We start from the raw sequence: 14,195 nt of genomic DNA on the forward strand, positions 1-14,195 counted from the left end.
TGAATCAAGAATCCTTCTAGGCCTATCGTCGCCAGGTGTTTCTCATCGATTGTTTTAATATATTCTAACATCTCATTGATCCCATCCTGCATTTCCATATCAAGATGAAATTTCCTGAAGAAGGCAACAATATACAGGAGCTTGAAAATTATTATAGTGTAAGGTGGTTCAAGAACTCACTTGAAGGGTGTCTTTCAAGGGTAAGATGTGCACGGGGTTCATTAATCAACTCCCAAGCATGTATAATTGGATCATCCTGGTACTCTATTCTAGTGCTGGTACTCTTCCTTGTAAGCACAATCTGAACAAGTTTCACACAAGCAGTCATACCTCATTACGTATAAAGTTGAACTAATTAGCAGCTGTCAGAATTATTGAATAGTGAAGATGATAAATCGGACAAATACATTCTCTCTATTATTTACACTCTATCTTAATCATTTGTTTACCTTTGAGTAAACTACCCCTCACAAAAAATTAAAAAAAGGTAAACAAATGAGTTAAGACGGAGGTAGTACTTTTTTTTAATAAGAATGTAGCATGGCTTATTATTCGTCCATTATGGGAATAAAAGTCAAGAAAAACTTACAAGGCAAGCCAATAGCAAATGTTGTCAAACTGACCAACAATAGCATCAATGAGGTATTCCTCAACAGCATTCATAATCCTAATACTAGTGAGATACTTAATCCTAGTAATTAGCCAATTAGTATCCTGCTCCTGGGTAGCAAAAATACGCATATTACGGTCAACCCATTTTGTCTTCCTATACTTCCTTTTGATATGATGAATAAACCAGCTAATCTCATGATTAAGAAGAGTCCAAGTCCTACCGAACACCTAGCCAAAGAAAGAATAACATTCCAAATCGAATTAGAGTAAGAGCAAGGGAAGAAGAGATACATATGTTCAACTCATGCTTACAAAGGACACAACGATTAACCCATCGTAAAAAAGAGAGGAGTAATGAAGGAATGCTTCGGGGAGGGAGTAATTTTTTTACACAAGTATACCATAGTCAATATTTTGTTACTAAAAAATAGAAGCAAGTGCAAGATCTTCGTACATTCGATAAACTGTCTCCATACGCTAATATTAAGTTATTATATATAGTAAAGACTTTAAACAATAGGGACAAAAATGAAGTATAGGGGAAATCAACATAACTATTGACTTATTTGAACCGAAAATCTATTCAAAGAAGCATTCGATTTCTTCAAATTACAATTAAGAACATAACTATACCATTATAGTAACGCACCTATAGCATTAAAGTAACACACCTATCGCATTAGAGTAACACAATTGTCCCTTAAAATAACACAACTATACTATTATAGTAACACACCTATAACATTAGAGTAACACACCTATCGCATTAGAGTAACACAACTGTACCTTAAAATAACACAACTATACCATTATAAGAACAGTATGATAACACACTTGTAGCATTATTGTAACACAATCAAACCGTTATTGTAACACGAGAAAATCATTATTGTAACAAAGTACAACCATCATTGTAACAAGAGAAAACCATTGTTGTAACAAAGTATAACATTATTGTAACACGAAAAAATTATTATTGTAACAAATTATACATTCCACGCATTATACATCTCAGTTTAATGTAAAAAAATTAAAATGCTATTTAAAACACAGAAATCCTAGCCTAATTACAGAAAAGAGATTAATCATCTTACTCCAAAAAGTACAAAATCATCAAATCGATAGAACGGAATCGTAAACAACTTAATCAAATCAACAATATGCGTATCAAAGTATACGAATCAAAGTAATTGAATTGCGAAAAAATGTTCTATTTCATATGAAGGAGGGTGAGGCGTCAATTTCAAAGAATTTGATAGAAGAGAGCAGAATAGGATGTAATGAAATTGAAGAATCTGAAGAATCGTAAGACGCGTATATATAAAGCTTGATTCCAAGAAAACGAAACTGGAGATGAATATCAATTGTAGAAAAAAGTGCAGAAAATACCTAAATCGAAAGGAATCACATAGACGATTGTAGATGACAATGAAGATCAGCGTAAACACCTATACACAAATAAAATCGAAATCGTATAAGAACACTCAAGAGTAATCGAAGAATGAAGAAGCAACAGAAAAAATGAAGATCAATAAGAAGAATTAATCAAAAATTGAAGATGATTAAGAAGAATTCACGTAAATCGAAGATCGTGTGAAAATTATGGCTCAAATACACCAAAATTCTTAATAATCTAGGGTTATTCAACTTGTTCATACAAGTAGTGACAAACCTTAGCAACAACCACAAATTGATCTGGTGTTAGCGTCGATTCCAGATTCACATAGCCGTAGAAATCGTAGTCCGAAATTTTCGTCTCAAATTTGCTTTGATATGAGAGATATAAGTGTGGTTTTGATAGGAGAGAGAAAAAGTATACAGAGAAAAATGAGGAAAATGAGAAAATATGAAAGGGAATGAAAATGACTAGTGACAGAAGAAGAAAAAAAAGGGGTTTTATGTGATATCAGCAAATTACAAAAATACCCTTACTAACTCGCGTTAGATCTTGGCCGTTGGATCTCACGCATCTGACGGTTCAGATTGGTAGGACGGACTCACCCTAAAAAGCTAGACTCATTAGATCCTAATTCTATACATATATATATATATATATACATATATATATATACATACATATATATACAGAGGCGGGATCCGGTGAGGACGGCTAAATATTTGAGGATTGAGGATTGAAATACAATATCACGGGTTCTTCAATACAATATCACGAAAAAAATCAGACTTGTCCAAAAAAAAAATTTTTATAAAAAAAAAAAAAAAAAAAAAATTTTTTTTTTTTGCGCAACTATTTTTTTCGTGTGATATTGTATTGAATATCACGAAAAAAATCAGACTTGTCCAAAACAAAAAAAATTTATAAAAAAGAAAAAAAATTTTTTTTTTTTGCGCAGCTATTTTTTTCGTGTGATATTGTTTCGAACAACTTGTGATATTGTATTGAATATCACGAAAAAAATCAGACTTGTCCAAAATTTTTTTATAAATTTTTTTTTTTTTTTTTTTTGCGCAGCTATTTTTTTCGTGTGATATTTTTTCGAACAACCTATGATATTGTATTGCATATCACGAAAAAAATCAGACTTGTCCAAAAAAAAATTTTTTTATAAAAAACTTTTTTTTTTTTGCGCAACTATTTTTTTCGTGTGATATTGTTTCGAACAACCTGTGATATTGTAACGAAATCCTCAATCCTCAAAAAGATAGTGTATCCTCACATGATCCCATTCCTATATATACATATATACATATATACATATAGAGGCAAGATCCGGTGAGTCCACCTATATATTTGAGTCCATGAGTCCATAAAACAATATCACGCACTATACAAAACAATATCACGAATTTTTTTTTTTTGAATTTTTTTTTTTTCAAAAATTTTTTTTTCCGAATTTTTTTTTTTTTTTTTTTTTTTCGAAAATTTTTTTTTTCCGATTTTTTTTTTTTTTCCGAAAAAGTTTTTTTTTTTAAGCTGTGATATTGTTTAGTATAACGTGTGATATTGTATTACAAAATAATATCACGATTTTTTATTTCAAATTTTTCTTTTCGAAAAAGTTTTTTTTTTTTTTTTTAAAAAAAAAAATTTTAATGTATGCTGTGATATTGTTTAGTATAACGTGTGATATTGTATTATAAAGCAATATCACGATTTTTTTTTCGAATTTTTTTTTCTAAAACTTTTTTTTTTCAGTTGTGATATTGTTTAGTATAACGTGTGAAACTGTAAGCTGTGATATTGTGTAGTATAACGTGTGATATTGTATCATGGACTCACGGACTCAAAAAGATAGGGTGGACTCATGTGATCCTAGTTCTATACATATATATATATATATATATATATATATATATATATATATATATATATATATATATATAGAGAGTGGTTCTTATAAGGCCCTTACATCCATTGAGTCCCTAAGTCCTTATAAGGGCCTTTGGATGGAAGGGATGGAGGGATGAGATTACATCTCAATGGATGGTCATAAATCTCCCTCCCTAATCTCCCTTCCTAATCCATGTACAACTCCATCCTAATTTGTATAACTCTATCCTCCTTCTAATTCTCCCTTCTCACTCCCTCATAATTCATCCTCTCACTTCTCTCTCATTCACTCTCATTTCCCTCTCATTCTCACAAAACCAAAAAAAACCAAATCCACAAAAAAAAAACCCAAAAAAGACCCACTCCCTCTTCCACACCTCCGGCTGACCACCACCCAACCCGGCCACCACCCGTCACCCACGGCTCAACCTCCTCCTTCTCCTCACCCACGGCTCAACCGGCCACCACCCGTCACCCTTTTCCTCCTTCCTTCTCGGCTCCTCCGACCTCCCTTCTACCCAGCCCCCCCCCGACCTCCCTCCTCCCAGCCCACATCCCTCCACCACGACCCTCCCTCAACCACCCCGCACACACGCCGCCACCTCCTCCCTCCTTCACAGATCCGCCGTCACCTCCTCCCTCCTTCATGCCTCACTGCCGCCGTCACCTCCTCCCTCCTTCATGCCTCACTGCCGCCGTCACCTCCTCCCTCCTTCATGCCTCCTTCTTGTCCTTTTCTCCTTTCTCCCTCCCTGCTCTTCCTTTCTCCTTCTCGTTTTCTTTTTTTTTTTTTTTTTTGTGTGTTTTGTTTAGATCTCGGCTGTGTTGTCTTCATTTCATGTTTTTTTTTTTTTTTTTTTTATATTTTGGTTTTTGTTATTTTTGTTATTTGTTTTGTTTGGTTTATTTTTGTATTTTTTTGTTTGGTTTATTTTTGTATTTTTTTGTTATTTGTTTTTTTTTTTACTTAGAAAGTTGTACCATTGAAACATTATGATTTGTGTTTTGGTTATTTTTTTTTAGTTTAGTTATTTTTATTATTATTTGAGATTTGGTATTAATTTTGTGTGGTGGTGTTTTTTTAGATCTATTGGTTTTTTTGTGTTTTTGTCATATTTATTTTATTTTGTAATTGTTATTTGGTTTTTAATTTTTGTTGGTTATTAATTTTTTGTTGGTTATACACTTAAAACATTAAAGTTATACTATTTATGGCTAAAGGTATACTATTTATGGCTAAAGTTATACACTTAAAACATTAAAGTTATACTTTTTTGTTATTGTTATTTGGTTTTTAATTTTTGTTGGTTATTGTTATTTGGTTTTTAATTTTTTGTTGGTTATTAAAGTTATACATGCGTGCATTAGAGTTATACACACGATATTTAAATTTGGTTTTTTTTTATTGTTATTTGGTTTATTTTAGATTTCGGGTTTGGTTGGGTTGTTGGTTTTTTTTTTTTTTTTTTTTTTTTTGTGATTTACTTATTATGTTGTTATTTATTTAGATCTAGTTTTTAGATTTTTAGATTTGTTTTAGATTTTTCATATTATTTTTTTTGTTTTTTTTGTTGTTATTTTTTTTTTTTGACTAGAGTTATACATCAAATGCTTAGAGTTATACATTGTATGTCTAGAGTTATACTGATTGTGACTAGAGTTTTACATCTTCCGAGTAGAATTATAAATACTTTGTGACAAGAGTTATACATTAAATGCCTAGAGTTATACATTATATGCATAGAGTTATACATATTATGCATAGAGTTATACATTATAAGACTAAAGTTATACAATTTTAGACTAAAGTTTTACAAATATGGACTAAAGTTATACATATGAAGGACTAGAGTTATACAAAAATGGACTAAAGTTATACAACTATGGACTAAAGTTATACAAAAATATGGACTCAAATATATAATGGACCTTAGATTTTTAGATTTGTTTTAGATTTTTCATATTATTTTTTTTGTTTTTTTGTTGTTTTTTTTTTTTTTGACTAGAGTTATACATCAAATGCCTAGAATTATACATTGTATGTCTAGAGTTATACAGATTGTGACTAGAGTTTTACATCTTTGGACTAAAGTTATACAACTTTGGACTAAAGTTATACAATTTTGGACTAAAGTTTTACAAATATGGACTAGAGTTATACAAAAATGGACTAGAGTTATACAATTATGGACTAAAGTTATACAACTATGGACTAAAGTTATACAAAAATATACCAAAGTTATACAAAAATGAACCAAAGTTATACAAAAATGGACCAAAGTTATACAAAAATGCACCAAAGTTATACAAAAATTGGACTAGAGTTATACATTGTATGACAAGAGTTATACAAACTGTGACTAGAGTTATACATTGTATGACTAGAGTTATACAAACTGTGACTAGAGTTATACATTGTATGACTAGAGTTATACAAACTGTGACTAGAGTTATACATTTTATGACTAGAGTTATACATTTTATGACTGAAGTTATACTCTTATGGATTAAAGTTATACAATTTTGGACTAAAATTACACAAATTTGGACTAAAGTTATACAATTTTGGACTGAAGTTATACAAAAATAGACCAGAGTTATACAAAAATGCACCAAAGTTATACAAAAAATGGACTAAAGTTATAAAAAAATTTGGACTAAAGTTATACAAAAATTGGACTAGAGTTATACATTGTATGACTAGAGTTATACAAACTGTGACTAGAGTTATACATTGTATGACTAGAGTTATACAAACTGTGACTAGAGTTATACATTGTATGACTAGAGTTATACAAACCGTGACTAGAGTTATACATTTTATGACTAGAGTTATACATTTTATGACTGAAGTTATACTCTTATGGATTAAAGTTATACAATTTTGGACTAAAATTACACAAATTTGGACTAAAGTTATACAATTTTGGTTTGTTTCATTTTTGTATAACATACAAATTAATACAAATCGGAAAAAAAAAAAAAAAAAGTCGGTGGTGGGGTGGCGGCGGCGGGGGTGGTGGGTGGTTATTTGGCGTCGGGTGGGGTGGTGGTGGGTGGTGGTGAATGAGGAAGAGAGGAATGAATGATTTATTTGAGTTTTTTGATTTATTTGGATTTTTGGGTTTTTTATTTATTTGGATTTTTGGGTTTTTTTTATTTATTTGGGTTTTTTTTTTTAGAGTTTGAGAGAAGAGAGAAATGAAATGTGTAAGATGAAAGAGAAATGGATGAGTGGAAAAGAAATATAAAGTAAATTAGTGATTAATTAGAGTGGATTAGTGAAGGAGGAGAGAGATGGTGAGATTAGCTTTATAAACACACTTTTTGGAGTTGATCTCATCCCTCCATTTCCCTCCATCCAATGGCTCATAATAGAACTTATGGACTCAAAATAAATGTGGACCTTAGTTGATCTCTTCTCTATATATATATATATATATATATATATATATATATATATATATATATAGAGGCAAGATCCGGTGAGTCCACCTATATATTTGAGTCCATAAACAATATCACGCACTATACAAAACAATATCACGAATTTTTTTTTTCAATTTTTTTTTCGAATTTTTTTTTTCAATTTTTTTTTCAAAATTTTTTTTCCGAAAAAGTTTTTTTTTTTTTTTTTTTTTAAGCTGTGATATTGTTTAGTATAACGTATGATATTGTATTACAAAATAATATCACGATTTTATTTTTTCAAATTTTTTTTTTCGAAAAAGTTTTTTTTTTTTTTATGCTGTGATATTGTTTAGTATAACGTGTGATATTGTTTATTGTATTACAAAATAATATTACGATTTTTTTTTCGAATTTTTTTTTTCAAAAACTTTTTTTTTCAGTTGTGATATTGTTTAGTATAACGTGTGAAACTGTAAGCTGTGATATTGTGTAGCATAACATGTGATATTGTATCATGGACTCACGGACTCAAAAAGATAGGGTGGACTCATGTGATCCTAATTCTATATATATATATATATATATATATATATATATATATATATATATATATATATATATAAGCTGGGATAATTAATTGCATGCAGATATGTTGATGTTGACGAGGTTTAGGATGCTTTTGAATCCGGGGTTTCCGTATGAGCAGACTTTGAGTCAGTACCATAAAGTAACTGGATTGAATATGTGCTCTTACCTCAGCCATTTCCAGGTCTACAATCGGACTAAAGCTATGTTTTTCCCGATAAAAGACGCAGCTTTGTGATTATGTTTCTCTATCGTATGTAGGTGTTAAACGATATAAATAGGTGAGAGTAACATTGCTCCCTGGTAAACTGGATATTGTATAGTTTGGTTTTAAACAATATAAATAGTTTTTATACATCTGATCTTAATATTGTATAAATGTTACCATCAAGTTTCCGGTTATTGTCTTAGTACCATAAAAAAGCTACTTGTTCAGTGAACATTTTACTGATTTGCTTATATTATTTTCTGCTTGTATTGTTTATAGATTCATTTCTCCCATGATTGAGAGTAATTATGGGTCAAAATTAACTGCTATAAATTTTTGTTCACTAGAAGAGACAATGCTTTACTCTGACCGTAGTTGTAGTGGGTATTGCTTATTTTTGTCCTCCTTGAATTATGGTTGACTCTTCGGCTGGTAAATTGACTCTTATTCGTTCTGTTCTTTCTTCACTATCTATTTTCTCTCTATCGGTATTTCGGATACCGGTAAGTGTAACATCAAAACTTCAGTCTTTGATGGTGCATTTTTGGTGGAGTGGAACTAGAACTAATAAGTCCATTCATTGGTGTAGTAAAGACTTCCTTAGTAGGCCTGTGGGAGAAGGGGGCCTTGGTCTTCGAAATATTGGATGTTTTAACCAAGCTCTTCTTGCAAGGTCTGCTTGGAGAATTTTAAGTGTCCCGGGAAGCCTTATTAGTAAAGTCATTGGTCCCAAACTTGGTATTCAAGATGATATATTATTTCAGAATCGGTGGAAGGCCCCCCAGGCGTCTTCATGGGCTCTTAAAAGCCTTGTCTGGGGATCCGACCTTATCTATAACAACATCGCTTGGACTATTGGCTCATCTTCTCGTCTTAATGCTTGGAAGAGTAAGTGGATTGAGGGTTATAGTCTTCAAGATCTTTGCGGAGATGTCATTGATGCTCCTACAGATTTCACACTCCTGGTTGGTGATCTTCATGATAATCATAGGAGATGGGATCTCTCCTCTCTCGGTTTCGATCCGGGCGAGGAAGTTTCAAAGAAAATCCTCGGAACCTATATCCCGTGTCATCCCTCAGACGACTCCTTCTATTGGAAATTTTCTAATCATGGTGCTTTCACTGTCAAATCGGGATACTACGTTGCTGCTATGGCCTTATCTAATGGGCATACCTCGGGTGCTGATCGCTCTAGAATGTCTGCACCTATTGTTGCCTTTTGCAAATCAAAGCTATGGAAGCTGCCTATATCTAGCAAACTAAGGGTGTTTTTATGGAAATTCATGGCTAATGCCCTTCCCGTGGGTTCTGAATTCCTCAAACGAAATCTAAACTGGCGCTCCTCTTGTACTCTTTGCGATGGCTCAACTCCTTGTCTGGAAACTATCTCTCACCTCTTCAGAGATTGTAGCTTTGCAAAGGCTCTATGGTTTGGTTGCCCTTTAGGGCTTAGAATCACCGGGGGGGTGGATATTGATGTTAGGGTGTGGGTCATTAACTGGGTTTCTTATTTTTTAAATGGCCCTAATCCTAACTCTCTTCTTTTTCCCTTTATCGCCACCCTCTGGAGAATTTGGTGTTGTAGAAATGATATGGTCTTCAATAACCGTCGCCCTTGGCCTATGGGTGTTCTCAATTCAATTCTTGGTGACACTCAGTGTATGACTGAGGTAGCGTGTAGTAAGGACGCTAGCCTTCTTCAAGCGCCTTTATTGGACTTCTCTCCTGATTTTGAATTAGCAAAGAGGATTAGAAATTCCTTCCCCTATTGGATTGTCGGTGGACCTGTGTGCGAAAATGTTTGCACTATCAAGTGTGATGCTGCTTGGAGGGCTGATAGAAGTTCTGGCATGGGGTGGTGCTTGTTGGATGGTAATGGGATCTTAAGGAATACTGCTCATGCACGATCGTTTGCCTCTTCTGCGCTGCATGCCGAAGGAAATGCTGTTATCATGTCGCTTAAATGGGCTTTGGACAAAGGGTATCTCCATGTTAGACTGGTTACGGATTGTCTTATCTTGGTTATGCAGGTTGCTGGAGCGGAGAAGGCGATTGCGTCTATCAACTGCATCATCCAGGATATCAAGTCTATTGCTTCTCGATTTCACTGTTGCTCTCTTAGTTTCTGTCCTAGGGGAGTGAATAGGATAGCTCATAATCTTGCTCAGGAAGCTCTTATGTAAGCTATGCTATTTGTTGCTGTCAAAAAAAAAAAAAAAAAAAAAAAAGAATTATGGTTGAAAGAGCAAATGCTGTAGATTTTTGGTCTTAATAGTTGTAATTGCACTAGTGGATCTGTGGATGCATATGATAAATGTGACATTTGGTGTCGCAAGCTGTAGAAAAATATAGTGCGGGATAATAAAAATATAATAGGATTTTTTGTCAAAAGGTATCTAACATTTAGGTCATTTTGTGCGCAGGTACCTAACATTATTTTTTTTGCCCTAAAATACCTAAAGTTTATGTTTTGTTTGTTAACAAGTACCAACTGACTTTTTTCGTCAAAAATGTCTAGATTTCGTCTTAACTTAACCATAAAACATGATTTTTTAAATTAAAATCCTATAATCTATACTATATAATTAAAAGGCTACCTTAACACATTTAATTTTATTCCTAATCATCTTAACACATTTAATTTTATTCCACATGGTATTTGTACATTCATTAGTTTCTATCATTTTTATCTATACAATAATAACTAAATCTACACAATAAAATATAGTTAAAGGCTAACTACGGCATTAACATTCTTATAATTAATTTTAGTTATTATTTGATTATATAAATACCATAATAAAAAAAATTAGAATAAGTAAAAAATATTTAAAATAAAAACCGCGAAATCTCTCAAAATTTGGTACTTTAGACCCTTGAAAAGTAAACGAGGATTAAATAGGAAAACAAATAAAGTGAGTTGACAATAGTCATAGTACGGAGTACCATGTTATTATGTTTAATTTTCATAATTTACATCCTATTTTATCATTTGCCATGTTTCCAAATAATATGTGTTTATACTGGTAGTATTAACCAAAAGAGGAAAACTTATATAAGACCCGTGATTTTTTCACGGGTTTTAAAACTAGTTACAATTAACAAGCACTTTACATTTATTATTCACCAGCTTTAACTAGACCTTTTAAGAGAAACTGATGAGGTTGGGAGTTGGTGGAGAGGTGGAAAATGAGTTAAATTATGAGATTAATCCGTTTTAAGGAAAGGAATTAGGGAGAAAACTAAACAAAACATTTTCATCGTCAAGTCAAACCCCAAATTTGACTTTTTTGGCGGAAAACGTTGGTTAATACACTTGTTAACAAACAACATACAAACTTTAGGTACTTTTGGGCAAAAAAAATAATGTTAGGTACCTCCGTGCAAAGTGACCTAAATGTTAGGTACCTTCTGACAAAAAACCCAATATAATATGGTACCACCATTTAGAGCTAGATGCTAATTGAGTCCCTTGTCCCCTAGGGTAAACAGCTAATTGTTTTCTTATTTCATTGCAGTTCCTTTATGTCGTTCAGTATTTCCCATGCTACTTGTTATTATTATTTATTTATTTATGGGGAAAACGGACATAATAACGTTAAACCAGGGAGTTCAAGTGCATCATAGCGGAGGGTCGGGGGAAGAGGCGTATATGCCAAAATGTAATCAATGTTAAAAAAAGTCTAAAACAAAGGTTGGGCCAAAATCCCACACAAAAAACCGTTACATGAACTAATGTCTTTGCTTGAAACCTTGGCAATTGCATCCGCCACTTTGTTAGCCAACCTCTTCTCAAACACAAGCTTCAAACGAGGTGAGGCTTTTAATTGTTCCCTACACTCAAGTATAATATTAGTATATGGTCTGCAAGGAGGATCACGATTCTAAATAGCATTAATGGCATTAAAACAATCCGAAGCAATCAAAAAAAATTTCGTAGACCGAATTGCAAAACGTAAACCCTCCCTAATGGCAAGGACTTCACAAATGAATGGGCTAGGGGCAATCAACCTATAAGACCACCCACGAACCCAGGACCCATCACTAGTCCTAGCAACACGCCCAATACTAGCATACAAGAGGAGGAGGAGAAAGCCGCGTCGACATTGACTTTAAGCCAGTCATGCGGAGGAGGGGCCTAGCTACTCGGGTAGCGAGAGGCAAAGGTCGGGACTCGTAATTAGGGGTGTGGAGGGGTCACGGTGATTGGCAGAAACCCATGCGGAGGCTTGGGCAGAAATTGCATTGTAGAGAAGTGAAGGGGGGATGAAGGGTTTAGGGGAAAAAATGAGGTCACAGCGCCTCAGCCAAAGACGCCAAATAATGAAAGAGAAGAGGGTGCTCCAAGAGGTGTCAGATGAAGTACAGTTATCGAAGAGATGCGACAAAGTGTTCGGATCATTGTGCAATGTCTTAATAACTCAATTTATAATGCCCAGGTTGGACCAGAGCTAGAGGAAAAAGCTGTTTTCATGAAGCCAAGGTTGGAGATCAAGGGAGAAAAAAGTATGGCTAACGTTGAAATGGGACTAGACATCGCTTGCTAAGCTACAGTCATGGAGGAGATGAATGGAAGATTCATTAAGAGAAGGGCTATCGCACAACGTGCAAAAAGAGGAAGGGAGGATGGATCTTTTATGAAGGGTGAGATTATGTGGCAGTTTGTCCCACCAAGCAAGCCATAAGAAAATTTTGATCTTAGGCTGAGTGCGAAGACCCCACAACCACAGAAGGTCAACAGAGAAAGAAGGGGGGCGGGGAAAAGATCAAAGAGAGACGCATAGGTGGATCCAAGGGAGAATTTGTTTTTCGGAGCAAGGGAGGTGGTGAGGACATCAGACTTATTATTTGATGAATCACTAATCACTAGGAACTGGGTCTGCACTCAGGTATGTATATTCATCTCAGTTTTTGCAATCTACAAGTTTTTTTCTCATATGTTCTATTTCAGTTGAGTTGAAAACGGTTGTTATCCCACTGCGAATTCTCTTTGCGACATCATATTTTAGAGCATTAATTTTATACCCATTTGTATTCTATGTTAATTATTGTTTTTGTTTCATGGCGAAGGGTTCGAAGATAGTTATCAATCAAGTCGAGAAGAAAGATGAACCCAAATCTCTAATGAGTACTTCAAGGTTGGCATCCTACTCTCTTTACATGGCTTGTTATTGATTGATTTTTTAATAATGTAAAATTTGCTTGGAGTTTTATACTTTCAACTTATTAGTTTGGTGTGTTAAGTGTAGTTATCGCTCAAAATCACCAATTCACCATGACTTTTCTTTTTCACTGTATAATGATGTTTTACTATTAACTATATTTTAATTGGGAAGTGAATTAGGTTTCCTATGATGTGATTATAATTGTTTGTTTTAGCAAATCTAGTTGCGGTCCTCGTCAATAATGTACGTCCAACTTATTTATGGGACTTACAATCATATTCTAATCTTGTCATTAAAAGTTTATGCTCATCTTAGGTAAATGGATCAATGCAGTATTCGTATAAAGGTTGGAAACCGAACAAGTATTTTGCCCAGGTAATCATAATGGAATAATGGAATGGACGTCCTTCGACTTCTCTTTAAGCCGTACCTACTATTAGTGACCTCAATCTTATCTTTCTTGTTCAATAATTGATTTTAATCGACTTTGAAAACTTAGTAGTAACTTGTGTTTCATGCAAATGACTTTCAAATGTGCATGACTCACAAAGTTAACTCTGTTGCCAGCCTCATTATATCGATTATTGATGAAACAGATACAAGTTCAATTTAGTCCTGTAAATCTCTTATAGAGTTTATGGCGTATTAATGATAATTGTGTCATTTTTTATGTTTTTGAATGAACTCATTGAAACTATATTTATTTCTCAATGTAGGTTTTGATTACTAAAAGGATCACAATGGAAGCAAACGAAGGGGACAAGCTTCACTCATAGACTCATAAGCAAATAAGCTAATTCGCATAGCTAGTTTATGTTATTGGATTTTTATTTCAAAATAGTGTGCGCGCATGACGTTTTTGTTAATTTTTTTTGTTGGTACATCTTTATATTGTAAAATGTTATTTTACCATATAACTATG

At 33.3% G+C, this 14,195-nt stretch overlaps 2 long non-coding RNA genes across 2 annotated transcripts; one reads left to right on the top strand and one right to left on the bottom strand.

Annotated features, from left to right (window-relative positions):
- Window positions 1-229: 229 nt before the first annotated feature.
- Window positions 230-2,474, bottom strand: LOC141615081 (uncharacterized). The gene is made up of 4 exons (XR_012529605.1): window positions 2,285-2,474; window positions 2,002-2,060; window positions 590-840; window positions 230-301 (listed from the first exon to the last, which is right to left on the bottom strand). It is a non-coding gene; the product is annotated as an uncharacterized LOC141615081 (long non-coding RNA).
- Window positions 2,475-12,743: 10,269 nt separating this feature from the next.
- LOC141615083 (uncharacterized) lies at window positions 12,744-14,195 on the top strand. The gene is made up of 4 exons (XR_012529606.1): window positions 12,744-12,997; window positions 13,179-13,246; window positions 13,573-13,648; window positions 13,990-14,195. It is a non-coding gene; the product is annotated as an uncharacterized LOC141615083 (long non-coding RNA).

This window comes from Silene latifolia, chromosome 11 (assembly GCF_048544455.1).
Source record: "Silene latifolia isolate original U9 population chromosome 11, ASM4854445v1, whole genome shotgun sequence".
In the NCBI taxonomy this organism is placed as follows: Eukaryota; Viridiplantae; Streptophyta; class Magnoliopsida; order Caryophyllales; family Caryophyllaceae; genus Silene; species Silene latifolia.